General features: G+C 39.8%; 1 protein-coding gene across 10 annotated transcripts in view; it reads left to right on the forward strand.

The window, feature by feature from the left end:
* Positions 1–13,889, forward strand: part of FOXP1 (forkhead box P1) — a 530,594-nt gene that overhangs the window by 387,788 nt on the left and 128,917 nt on the right. The window contains exon 1 of one of the 10 annotated variants that reach the window (XM_032211526.1): positions 13,662–13,737. The exons of the other annotated variants lie outside the window; for them this stretch is intronic. The gene's annotated coding sequence lies outside the window, so the exon portion shown is untranslated. Of the gene's footprint in view, positions 1–13,661; positions 13,738–13,889 lie in introns of those variants that run through there. 10 annotated transcript variants of the gene reach the window in all.

Below are 13,889 nucleotides of genomic sequence, written 5' to 3' on the forward strand. Positions count from 1 at the left end.
TAACCACTGCGCCACCTTGGCTCTCTTAATGTCATTAAGTTGATTTCACGTCCTATACTGTAGCGTTCATATCAGTGGTGGGATTCAAAAAAAATTGCTACCAGATCTGTGGGCGTGGCTCTGTGGGCGTGACAGGGAAAGGATACTGCAAAATCCCCATTCCTTCCCAACTCTCAAAATTTCTGCTACCAGTTCTCCAGAACCTGTCAGAACTGACTGAATACCATCTCTGGTTCATGTGTGCCATAATTTTGCAACAGGTTTTGGATGCCTAAACTTTCATTGGTATGTTCATGTATATGATGGCTAATAGGTACTTGCCAAAAGCCATAGAGGTAATCCTCGATTTATGACTTAGTGACCATTCAAAGTTACGCAATAATACTCCACCAAGTATTTATGACACAGTCCCGAAATTACAAATGTTGCCGCAACATGGCATTCGTTCACCCATACAAATGACTGAAAAGGCACTGCAACGTTCACCCTACCTATTCCTCCCCCATGCTGGGTCATCACAATTGTTTCTCCCCTCCCATCCTGCCATGCCAGACTCACTTACCTTGCAAAGATCTGTCTCCTCTCTGCCACTGTTTCTTTGAGAGCGGGAAGATTTCGCTTTCCAGCATCCGATCAGCTTGCAAATGCTTTGCACAGAGACTGGAAGCTTCTGGGCGTCGGGATCTCGCAGGATTTCAGACCACAAGATCACAGCTTCCAGAAGTTTCTAGGCTCCATGCAAAACCTTTGCAAGCCAACGGGACACTTTGTGGGAATGCAATTTTATACATGACTTAATGCATTCTTTCTCAGAATTTCCTGCCACAGATAATACTTGTAGTATTTGAAATCCACACATAGGGAGTATAATTAGTGGGGAAGAGCTTGACTAATGTATTATCATAGTGTGAATCAACATGCACTGAAATGTGTAGGTAGTTCTCGACTTACCATGTGTTTCATGACTATTCAAAGTTACAATAGCACTGAAAAAAGTGACTTATGACCAGTTTTCACACTTACGGCTTTTGCAGTATCCCTGTGGTCACGGGATCAAAATTTGGGCACTTGGCAACAGGCTTGACAGTTTATGACAGTTGCACTGTCCTGGACCAGGTGATAATCAGTTGTAACCTTCCTCACTTTTCTTTCCCACAAGCAAAGTTAATGCGGGAACCCAGATTCACTTATGACTGCATAATTCAATTAACAATTGCAGTGATTTGCTTAACAGCTATGCGGGGGGGGGGGGGGGAGGTCATAAAATCAAGCATGACTCACTTAACATCTGCCTTGCTTATCAAAAAGAAATTTGGGGATTAATTGTGATTAATTGTAAGTCAAGCACTACCTGCACAAACTACCATCTGTGAATTTTAAAATGCTTTGTTTTCATTGCCTATCAACTTCTTCACTGTGTTTAACTAGCTTTAGCTGATTTTATTAATAATACATTTATACATAAAGCAGACACACACACACACTCACACACACACAAACATCATATTTTATATTCCCTTTTCTAAGTTGAGAGAATTCCATGGGTCTAGAAGGGCAACAAGAAACTGCATTAGAAAATAAATACCTATGTTTTGTTTTGTTTTCTGTCTATTGGTGGGAAACACTTTCAGAAAATAAGGGCATTATAAGAGTAGCTTAGTGCCTCTTTGCTGCCCAGGTGCAACAGAGTGGAGAGTAATGAAGAGTGCAGGGTTAATAGATCCCGATACTCATAGTTATAATGATCTAAAGATATCTGCACTCAAAGCATCCTCGGGCTCTTATTTTGTTCCCCTTCTCCTATCTCTTCTTCCCAATAATCTTTTTTAAATACTCACAGAAAATATGTTAGTGGAGTTGAACATCCTGTTTAATAAACACAAAATTCATAAGATCCATTTATACCTTTTGTGTAAAGGAGAAAAGTTTTACTAAAACAAATGATACAAATGAGGAGACATATTATAAAGGTGTTGCATTTATTGGGCACATTTCTAAGTTACTAAAATTGAGGCTCACTTTTCTTGTACACCACATAACTGAATGTATTCGATCCATGCTCCCATGGAACAATTTTCTGTAAGCGTATCATTGGATCAGAACTTCTCGTACAAAAATTCATCAATAACATATTTTCTTTCTCATGAAAAGTAAAATTACCATTTATTAGGCAAGAAGAAAGCAGTTAATTAAGATCAATCATATAAAACACAGGGCAGAAATATTCTGATAGTTATTTATAAGAACACGTCAGATCCAATTATATATAAAATAGTGCTTATTTCATTCATTATTAATAACTGCATGATTTGAGAAAAACAATAATTTTTCTGACGCTTTCTCCAGAGCTCTTCTGACTATTATCTTCAATCTTTCACCTGAATGTTGACTCTGCCTGCTGTGCATATATAAATTAACTGGTAATATTACTATTATAAAAACATTGTAGTATCGAGGGGTGAAAACAGCATCTTTATGCCAGAATGTATCTCAAACATATATAACTACTGTCAGTTTTATTTTAAGGTCGTCTACATTATAATGTGTGCACAAATATAATTAATAAGGAATAGTATATTGCTATGGTATAAACGTGATAACCATAGATACCAGTTAAAGAAGTATGTACCAAGGCAATCTTTATATCACAGCTTTACTTTTGGTTTCTTTTAAGAAGAATAGGAAGCATCATTCGTTACCGAGTTTCTTATTATTTGTTCCACCAGAAATGAAAACCATGAATTAAAGAAGGCTCAGATCAATAAATAAGTTACTGCCATTTGAAAATATAGGTACAATGTTAAAGGTAAAGGTTCCCCTTGTATATATGTGCTAGTCATTCCTGACTCTATGGGGTGGTGCTCATCTCCGTTTCAAAGCCGAAGAGCCATCGCTGTTCGAAGACATCTCCGTGGTCATGTGGTTGGCATGACTAGATGCCAAAGGAGCATGGAACGCTGTTACCTTCCCACCAAAAGTGGTTCCTTTTTTTCTACTTGCATTTTTACATGCTTTCAAATTGCTAGGTTAGCAGAAGCTGGGACAAGTAACGGGAGCTCACTCGGTTATGCAGCGCTAGGGATTTGAACCGCCAAGTTGCCAATCTTTCCGATCAACAAGCTCAACATCTGAGCCACTACATCCCTGTTACCTTATAGATATTGCTTCAATCTCAAATTATTTTGTAGATTATTGCTCTTTTCTTATCTGTAACTGCAGTGGTTTAAGATTATTTCTTGTAAGCTAACCACAAAAATACAACTCTATTAAAACTTTTGCATATAAAGGATTTACATGCTTCCTGTGGCTTCCGATGCTACGATCTATATGTATAATGTCAATATTGGGTTGGACTGGGATTCTGTTGTGATCTGCTGTCCTTTTAAGAAAATATTAAAAGTGGACAAGACTTTCATTCTGTATATAAGTTTTTCAGGATCTACATACTGTAATTCTTAATGGTAGATTGCTGTCTTTGTAAGGGAATTATGTGGTCTAATTGGATATATTCTATGACACAAAAAAAACATTTGCCTCTGATGTTGCTATGAATTTCTTGACTTGTTAGGAAGTTAGTGACTTTTCTTGAATTGCTTAATTTTCTTCTGGACAATTCAAAGCTTTCTCTTATGTGTTAGTTGCTAAATTGTAGCCTCAATGAAAACACATTACTGTTTTGCTAGAGCTAAATTCCTTGTCTTATTTAATGAAATAGTAATATGATACATTTAATATTATCAAACAACTATATCTACCTATCCCAGATCCTTGGGAATACCAAATGTAGTCCAAACATCTGGCTGACTTTGCAGTCAACAATAGTAATATGGATAGGAATAGCGGATGATTCTTCCTGGTTGCTGGGGGTTTTCTGTTGTCCTTCTTGTACAGACATTGGCAGAAACCTCTTGCTTCTAATTGAGCCTCCATCTGGATTACTCTTTCCAAAATCAGATAGAAATCCTAAGACAAAATGTCTTGGGAAATAACCAGAGTAAAATATGTGGAACAGTAATACACAGGAATAGGGAATGAATAGGAGGGAGACGGAGAACCCCTTACAGGGTAAGGCTGAGGAGTATGTACAGTTCTTGGCGGACAAATTTGCTCGGTTTCGATCGGACCTGGACTCCACTCTTGCAGATCCAGCCGAGACACAAGGGAATGATCTGGCAGACCATCTCTGGGTTGAGTTTCAGGATGTTGCCTCCGGGGATGTGGACAAGGCTATGCAAGCTGTGAGCGCCTCCACCTGTATACTGGACCCGTGTCCCTCCTGGCTGGTTGCCAACAGCAGTGAGGTGACACGAGGCTGGATCCAGGCGGTTGTTACCGCCTCTCTTCGGGAGGGGCATCTCCCCACCGCGCTGAAGGCGGCGGTGGTGAGACCCCTCCTGAAGAAACCGTCCTTGGATCCAGCAGTTCTTAATAACTACCGTCCAGTCTCCAACCTCCCCTTTGTGGGGAAGGTTGTTGAGAAGGTGGTGGCCTTCCAGCTTCAGCGTACCTTGGAGGAAGCTAACTATCTTGACCCCTTCCAGTCTGGCTTCAGGCCCGGTTACAGCACAGAAACCGCTTTGGTCGCATTGACCGATGATCTCTGGAGAGCCAGAGATGGAGGCCATGCGTCCATCCTGGTTCTCCTTGACCTCTCAGCGGCTTTCGATACCATCGACCATGGTATCCTTCTGCGACGACTGCGGGAGGTGGGGGTGGGCGGCACTGTTTTGCAGTGGTTCTCCTCCTACCTATTGGACAGGTCGCAGTCGGTGTTGGTGGGGGGGCAGAGATCGTCCCCGAGGCCCCTTACTTATGGGGTGCCGCAGGGCTCGGTCTTATCCCCCCTACTATTTAACATATACATGAAACCGCTGGGCGAGATCATTCGGAGGCACGGGATAAAATACCATCAATATGCGGACGATACACAGTTGTATCTGTCCGCCCCGTGCCAACTCAATGAAGCGGTGGAAGTGATGAACCGGGGCCTTGAGGCTGTTAAAGACTGGATGAGAGCTAACAAACTGGCGCTCAACCCGGAAAAGACCGAGTGGCTGTTGTGTTTTCCTCCCAATAATTTGGCTAATGTTCCATCAATCAGGCTGGGGGGACAAAATTTATACCCCTCAGACAGGGTCCGCAACTTGGGAGTCCTCCTGGACCCACAGCTGAGTTTTGACCATCATTTGTCAGCTGTGACCAGGGGGGCATTTGCTCAGGTTCGCCTGATGCGCCAGTTGCGGCCCTACCTGAACCGGGAGGCCCTCACAACAGTCACTCGAGCCCTTGTGATCTCTAGGCTGGAATACTGCAATGTGCTCTACATGGGGCTGCCCTTGAAGAGCATCCGGCGACTTCAGCTAGTCCAGAATGCGGCCGCGCGAGTGATCGTGGGCGCACCACGGTTCGCCCACATAACACCAATCCTCCGTGAGCTGCACTGGCTACCTGTTGATCTCCGGGTGCACTTCAAGGTCCTACTTACCACTCACAAAGCACTCCATGGTAGTGGATCTGGCTATTTGAGAGACCGCCTTCTGCCAATTACCTCCCTGCGTCCCATCAGATCGCACAGGGTAGGCCTCCTCCGAATTCCATCCGCCAGTCAGTGCCGACTGGCGACTACGCGGAGGAGAGCCTTCTCAGTCGCAGCTCCGACGCTATGGAACAATCTCCCCGTGGAGATCCGCACCCTCACCACCGCCCAGGCCTTCCGCACGGCCCTTAAGATCTGGCTATCCCGTCAGACCTGGGGATAAAAATCTTAGTTTGTCCCCTCCCGAATGATGAATGAATGTTGTGCTTTATTTTTAATATTATGTATTGTCTTATGTCTTTTCTCTTTGTACCCCTCTCCCCGTGTTTTGTAAGCCGCCCTGAGTCCCCTCAGGGAAAAGGGCGGCCTATAAATTATAATAAACACTCTAAACACTCTAAACACTCTAATGAGCACATCTGAGCTATTCCGTAGCAAAGTCATCAAACTTTAAAAATTGTAGAGCCAGAACAAAATTGTTATAATTCTGTTCCTCCAGAGTAATGTTGTAGTTCACTTCATATACAGGTAGTCCTCGACTTATGATCACAGTTGATCCCAAAATTTCTGTTGTTAAGTAAAACATTCGTTAAGTGAGTTTTGCCCCGTTTCATGAACTTTTGGCCACAATTGTTAAGTAAATCTGGCTTCCCCATTAACTTCGCTTGTCAGAAAGTTGTGGAAGGGGATCACATGACTTTGGGACACAACAACAGTCATAAGTATGAACCAGTTTCCAGGCATCTGAAATTTGATCATGGGGATGCTGCAAAAGTCGGAACTGTGAAAAACGGTCGTAAGTCACTTTCTTCATTGCCGTTGTAACTTTGAACAATCACTAAATGAACTGTTTAATTCGAGGACTAGCAGTAAAATATAGGACTATTTAACTGTGGTTTTATGGGATTGTGAATATACCAGAATGTTACACATATCATATCTGCAAGATGAGAAAATCACATCAGGAGAAATGATGTTTTCACTGTTATCTGATTCAGATAAAGTCAGATAAAGATGGGTTCTGCCTCTTGCCCTGGGATGTTCCATGCAATGTAGGAACTTCCTACTTGCCCCTTCAGTTGTTCTAAAGTAGATTCATTCAAAATTCACATTAATACAATCTTTATTGCCATCTTTTCCTGAAAGGTTAAAGTAAATTGAGCAGATACAAATTGATAAACCAGCAGATAATCAGTTCACCAGATTCATGTTTCATCACAACACTTAACTGATGGGAAGAATGTTCACTGGAACATCACATTAGGTGAACCTGTTTTATTCATCTTTTCATTCAATTATAGTTGGGTGGCCTGTGTAATTTCAAGTGAAACTATCTCTATTTAAATAAGGCTTCCAATTAGTTGAATTGTGGATTATCCTAACGTTTAGAATGTCCCCAAGGCCATTTGCATTGCCAAGTTGGAATTTGGTGTTACACATCTGTCATCAAACGTATAAATGTGTTTATAGATTGCATGCATATTTTATATGTATTATGTTTCATGTGCCCTTTATATTATTTTGTTTTTCCTGGATTGCAGTGAAATATCTGAAAGCAGACCAAATTGTACCCTAATCTTCTGAAATGCTTTGCTTCATATTATTTATTATCTCTTAATTCTAGACTTTTAGACTGTAATAATAATAATAATTATATTTTTTCCAGTTAATGTAATGCTTATAATAGTATCCTACCAAGACTTTGAAACCAGATCTACATCAGAAATATAGAGAAAAGATGGGAAACTGGTTCATGTAACCATCACATGTATTGCTTTGGTGAATTTTGAGTATGTCAAGGCAGAATCAAGTGGCAGAAATTATATTATAGGCAGTTGGCAATAAAACATGGACTCCTTGAAGCTGAGCTTGAGAGCCACATTAAGAATACTTACTTGATCTGGTTTTAGACAATGTTAATTTCACACTCTATTGGGATAAACCTGTAAATAGTACTGACAAAACAGCAGGCTACAATAATTCTAGCCATAAAAATATATCCAGCAATAATTCTTATGGATAACATGAAAAAAACTGCAAATGAAACGAAATCCATTTTACAGTGGAAATAAGAGTCATCACTCAACAATGATACCAAGACAATGATACCAAGTATTTCCTTTTGAAATTAAGTTATTTATGCTTATGGTTTTAACTATATGCAAATGGCTTTGGTGTATTGTATCATTCAGTCATTCCTTAAATATTTTTTGCCATAAATACAAATATTTTTTTTTAACTGTAAAGAAGAACTTTTCACAATAATTTGCTTTTATTAAAAGGAAGATTGTGCAGGTTATCTGTAAATATGCTAATGGAGGTAGATGAGGATTTCCCCCCCCCTCTGCCATCTGTGTGTGTGTGTGTGTGTGTGTGTGTGTGTGTCTGAATTTTTTTAAATTCAGATAAATTCAATTATTTGTCATCATCATAAAGAAGACTTATGTCCTTTGGTGGTAAAATGGATGCTTCTGGGTAGTTCACAAGGAACCTTATGGAAATGGGTAGTCCCTATTCCTTCTTTTCAGTAGCTGGAATTTAATGGTACATTGCTGTGGGATAGAAAAATATTATTCTGCTAAATCTGTGCTTTCCAAGAACTTTCTGGCATCTTCCAGAAGCTTCCTATCTACCTCATCACAAGGTTCAGGGGATTGTTAATGGTTCACTGTAAAATTCATTGCCAAGGTTTGAAAGCTCTGAAGATCTGACATTTTTTGACAAAGTAAGCTGTTAAGGAGCTGAGAGAAAAACTGGTGTCTCGGTTTTTGTCAACACATTAAAATAAAATTTCTCTCTTATGCATCTCAGTAATTCTTGTGCTCAAGTATGTGTTAGAAACTGTGAAAGCTCTAAAGCTTTGGACTAGATCGTTCATTTCTCATTGTATCGCATATTGATGGATTTCTTTTTCCCCTCCATTGAAATCAGTGGACCAATACCGGGAGTATGTGGAGTAATCCCAAAATATTGAAATAATTACTTGGACTGTCTTGTAACTAAAGACTTATTCTGCATTGAATGAAAGTTACAATAATTTCACTGATGAACTCATAATTTAGATTGCACCTTCGCCCTGTATGGACCTAGGGTAATCAGTCTTGTCCCACCGAAGGTCCTAGGTGACTTTCAAAACAAAATAGCCAACATGAAGTAACAAAGTAACCTTGATGGACGCTTATATAAATGGGAATATCTGGCCCAAGACTGGTGGTGTTAGAATACTGACACCGTAGCGGTTTGCAATATGAGACCATTAACATAAGAACCCACTAAATGTAATTAGATGTGGGATTCAGTGAGATCATAAAGAGATCAGACAGGAAAATCCATTTGAGTCCATTCCTTTATTTGCTTACACCTAATGGATAGAATCCTATAGTTCAATCCTGAGCTGCAGTACCACATGCAGGGATCAAATGCTTCAGAAAGCAGGTGAATACAAGAAATTTGCACGTAGGGACACTTCCACCTGCTAGCACTGATGATATTACCTAGTTTCAGGGGTGAAATTCAACAGGTTCTGACAGGTTCTGGAGAACCGGTAGTGGAAATTTTGAGTAGTTCGGAGAAATAGCAAATACCACATCTAATTTGCCCCAGAGTCAGGTAGGAAGGGAGATTTTGCAATATCCTTCCCCCAGGAGTGGGGAGGGAATGGGGATTTTGCAGTATCCTTCCCCTGGAGTGGGGTGGAAATTGAGATTTTGCAGTATCCTTCCCCTGCCACACTCACAGAATTGGTAGTAAAAAAAAATTGAATTTCACCACCGCTAGTTTAGTAATGAAACTTCTGCAGAAAGCACCAAGGACCCCACAGATGGAATCCTGCCAAACTAAAACTATAACCTTCTGCCCTATAGATGTATCTTGAGAGGTTCTAGGTTGTATCTACCTTGAACTTCTGCCCCTTACCCATATCCAGCTCAGGATTACACAGTCTCTTAATCTGGGTCTGTCTCTCTGGGAAAATTCGGGGTTGCCAAAAACTCGCTCCCCCATTGCTCCTGCAGGTGCACATTCCATCATAGGGAATTATAGAAGGCAAGATAACCACAGTTCTCTCCCAGATAAAAATAAATAAATAACTATTGATGCTAATTGGGAGCAGAGATTCAAATAGCCCCCCCCCCCCCCGGACGACATTCCAAACCTCTTTGAAAACCTGGCAGTTCTCCCAGGGATTAGGGTGGGTGTTGAGCCCCTTTCAGCTGTTTTTGTAATATCGTATTTTTCCCCCAGACATGAGCTGCTCTTTTTTTCTAATGATTGCCTCTATTTTAATTGTAAACTGCCCAGAGTTATCTACAGTATAATCAGGTGGCCTCTAAATCAAATCAAATCAGCCAATCAACCAAGGAAATAAATCAAAACATTTAAGTCTGGTGCAGTTTTGAGTACAGGCACCATACTGGTTTGCAATGTGAAATTATTGGCACAAGGAACCCACTGTGTGTAATTTGATTTGAGATTCCGTGAAACCAGAAAGCATGAGATAAAGTAAAATAGTAGCCTAAAAAAGCAAGGATGTTTTTTATTCTGTTTGTCACATTACAAAGTCTGGGAAACAGTCAAAATGTTTTAAAAAAATTTCCTCCCCTCCAGAATAAACATCATCCCTAATCAATTGAGATAAAGATGTCCTTTCTCTACCTCAGGAACATATTCAAGAAGGTAGAAGTCCCATTATAACTACCATATTTTTCGGTCTATAAGACACACCTTTTTCCCTCAAAAAAAAAAAGAGGCTGAAAACCTGGGTGCATCTTATACACTGAGTACAGCATTTTTGCCTCCCAAAACTCCGCCCCTTCACCAAAATGGACATGCATAGCTCCTAGAAGGCTTTCAGAGAGCACTGGGGAGGGCAGAAATGAGCAAAAAACGGCCCATTTTGTCCCCCCCAACCCCCAGCAGCACTCTATAAGCTTTCAAAAGGCTATCCATGCACCTTTTTTTTTTTTTTACAAAAAACAGGCCCGTTTTCACAAAAAATGGGACATTTTTTGCTCATTTTTACCCCACCCGCCAGAAGCACTCTACAAGCCTCCTAAGGGCTACTCATGCCCTTTAAAAAAAAAACACTGGCCCGTTTTAGCAAAAAACGGACCGTTTTTGAGAGGTTTGCAGAGTGCAAAAACTTTTTAAAAATTTTTTCCTCTTCAGAACCTTATACTCCGGTGAGTCTTATACTCCAAAAAATATGGTAGTTCAGATTGGTGACATTAACCTGCCAACCTTAGCTATTCTTTGAAAGATAACTGGACTAGTTAATATTTGGATGGGAGAATACTAGGAAGTCCCAAGGCTGTAGGACAAGCTCTAAAATTGGTTTTTAAAAAAAAGATAAGTCCCAAGGAAAAGCAGTGACAAGCCATTTCCATCATCAAGGCACACCCATGAAGTTTCTAAGAGATAAATCTTGGCTTAAAGGAGACTTTGTATATCAACAGTATTATAAAACAATATTTTGTTTTTATTTTTCTAAATCAAATTAGGATTCTGTAACAAGAGATGAAAAGGATTGTTCCTAGTTGTGTAAACTAGTTGTGTACATAGCTGATTAAATCAAAACCCCTTTCTAAGTGTTCAGAGAAATCACTTCAGAGTGATTTCATGATATTCCTTATCTGTCTCTGCCATGGATCCCATTTTGTCTTCCAACTGTGTGTCAAATAGGTCCAATTTGGATGTTGACCTGATCTAACTATATGTCTGTGTGAGCCAGACACAGAGGGAGATTTATGTTTTCTTTTTACCTCCACTCTTATCTTACAACAGTCTTGTAAGGCAGGCTAGGCTGGGCTGAGAGATACCAGTGCCTTTTGCCAAATCCATGAATGAATGCCATGGATGCAATTTGTGCACACAGGACAAAATGCAAAAGTGATCCAGCTTATTCTTCCTTGAAATCGGGACTCATTCGGCTACATTTGCATCAGTTTTTAGCTTCCTGAAATTTGGATTTCATTCCCTATCAACCAACAAGTGAAATTTAGACTTCCTTCCCTATCATTCACCAGACACTACTCTGGGGGGCTTCTTGCATCACGATATAGGGAGGATGAAAGAGACTGAGTAGCAAAGCACTTTGCCATGGAGAATACTATATAAACAGTATTTTAAAATGCAGGTAGCTCATCTGTTTGCCACAAGGCAGTTATGTGATCATGAATATAAGAGACAGCTTTCACAGAAGAGAAAGAGCTGCAAGTGGGGGGGAAACTGCAAAGCTTTCACTAAATAGCCTCCATTGCCCCCCTTCCTCCTTCTCAGCAGTTTCAGATACTAACATGTGCAACCTCTAAGGATATAAAATAACACAATATTATTTTTGCTTTTAACGTTGCTTTTGCATTTTTTCCTTACCTAATGCAGTTGCAAAATGTGTCCTATAATATTCACAATTTGCACTTAAGATCCATGTCCTTGATATGTAGATTTGTTCTACTTCAACCATTGATTTAAGAGCAGGAATCTTTCTGATTCAGGGATGATGCTTTTTGGCAGATTTAGGATCTCACATAAGATGTGTGTAGTCCATTGTTAAATATTCATAAGGTAGGGGTCAACTTTTTAGTGACCTGCACAAAACATTTCATTAATTTGTTGTATAACAGAAAACACTTTGAGCTATGGAAAGCAATCCATATCACATCTGGTTTATCATGTGATTACCAAGTATCATTGAGTTGGATCCTTTTGTGTCCCTGCTCCCCCAAACAGCACAACGGTTGTTTTAGAGTCATGTTTCTTACAAAGAGTATGTTGCCTTTGCAAGACCTTTTGTTTAGTTAAATACATTGAAAAGAATTTCACAACTGTATTCCCTGAAGAAAAATAATTAAGGCAGATTAATTTTATTTGTATGTGATATTTATAATACTACATGTTTTTATTTATTTTAAAATATCAAACCACATTTTTCAAATGTAACGGGATGAACTTCAGTTGATACATAAATTTTAAAACATGCTCCAGTATTTTTTTTGGGGGGGTGGGGAATTAATGCTTAAGAGCAAGTGATAATTCTTTTTATCTGGTCATTTTGACACCTTGAGTGAATGTTCTGCATTAATTGCACAGAACCATCAAATCTGATAGCTAGAAGGTCCCACACTGTCCAAACGTTTGAGCAGATGCTACTAAGTTCAGAAATACTTGTTTGCAGTCTTTAACAACAAGCCTGATAAAAATCCTTATTTGGAAAACATTGATCAGAGGGCTGTAATAGATTCATCTGTGGTTGTGATAAATTTTTACATCTTATGTGATTCATTTCCTTTTGGTTTGTTTGGGGGAGGTGGGTGGTAATTCTCTGCATAGGGCAGGCACACAAATAATTTGTACAAACTCCTGTTGAATTTGCAAATGTTTGCATGATTTATACCGGATTGTACCATGAATAATCTGTGCTAGACAAAAGTATCTGAAAAGGCTAGATATTATTGCAAAATAATGAAAGCAGTATTTTTTTTGTTAAAGAAGTATCGAAAGTATCCCCCCACCGCGTTAAAAAAAAACCACCTGATTTTCAAATGTGGTTTTTAAAAATCCCTCCTCCTCCTTCCATAAGTACAATCGTTACTCTTTCGGCCTATCTGATTTTAAAAACTGATTGCTGTGAAAGGTTGCATTCGCCTTGCTTCCCCGTACTGTCGCGTAGGCTCTGCTGAATAGATAGCTCTTTCACAGTGAGATTTTTAAAAGATCTGTTAGTCCATGTTCAATTGGGGTTGGTTTTCGTTTTCTTAAGGGGGGGAGAGGAAATAGTTTGGAAGTGATCTTTCCAGGGACCAAGTAAGCATATGCTCTTTGCCATGCTTTTTTAGAGCACAGAAACAGACACGGTTGGGTCACAGGGTTAACAGCACTTAATTGTAGTTGCTTTAGAGACAAAAGCGTTATTTCACAAAAGCATTATTTCACCTGCCTGAGAGAGAGAGAGAGAAAGAGAGAGAGAGAGAGAGAGAGAGAGAGAGAGAGGCCCATTGTGTAGGGGTGTTTGAACTGATTATGTTTAGAGGCTGGTTGTGATTGGTGGAGAAGGGCGTGGCTGATTGGGTAGTTCGCATCTTGTCAGCCCAGGAGCACCCTTGTGTGTGCAATCTGTCTGTAACCTGAAGACTGTACAGCAAGCCTTAATAGAGCTTCATGGCCCTGCACTGTGTTTGTGGTGGCAGCTAAATGGAGTTTGTCAGGTTTGTCAATACGATTGATTTTATTATTTGTTTCAAATAATGCAGGGCATTGATCTTTAATTTTGCATAGACAAAATAGGGATGTTTATTCAACTTACCTCCTTTCTTTTCTTTCCTTTCTTTTCTTTCCTTTCTTTTTCTCTGTCTCTTTC

The sequence above is a fragment of the Thamnophis elegans genome, chromosome 2 (genome assembly GCF_009769535.1).
Source record: "Thamnophis elegans isolate rThaEle1 chromosome 2, rThaEle1.pri, whole genome shotgun sequence".
Lineage (NCBI taxonomy): Eukaryota > Metazoa > Chordata > Lepidosauria > Squamata > Colubridae > Thamnophis > Thamnophis elegans.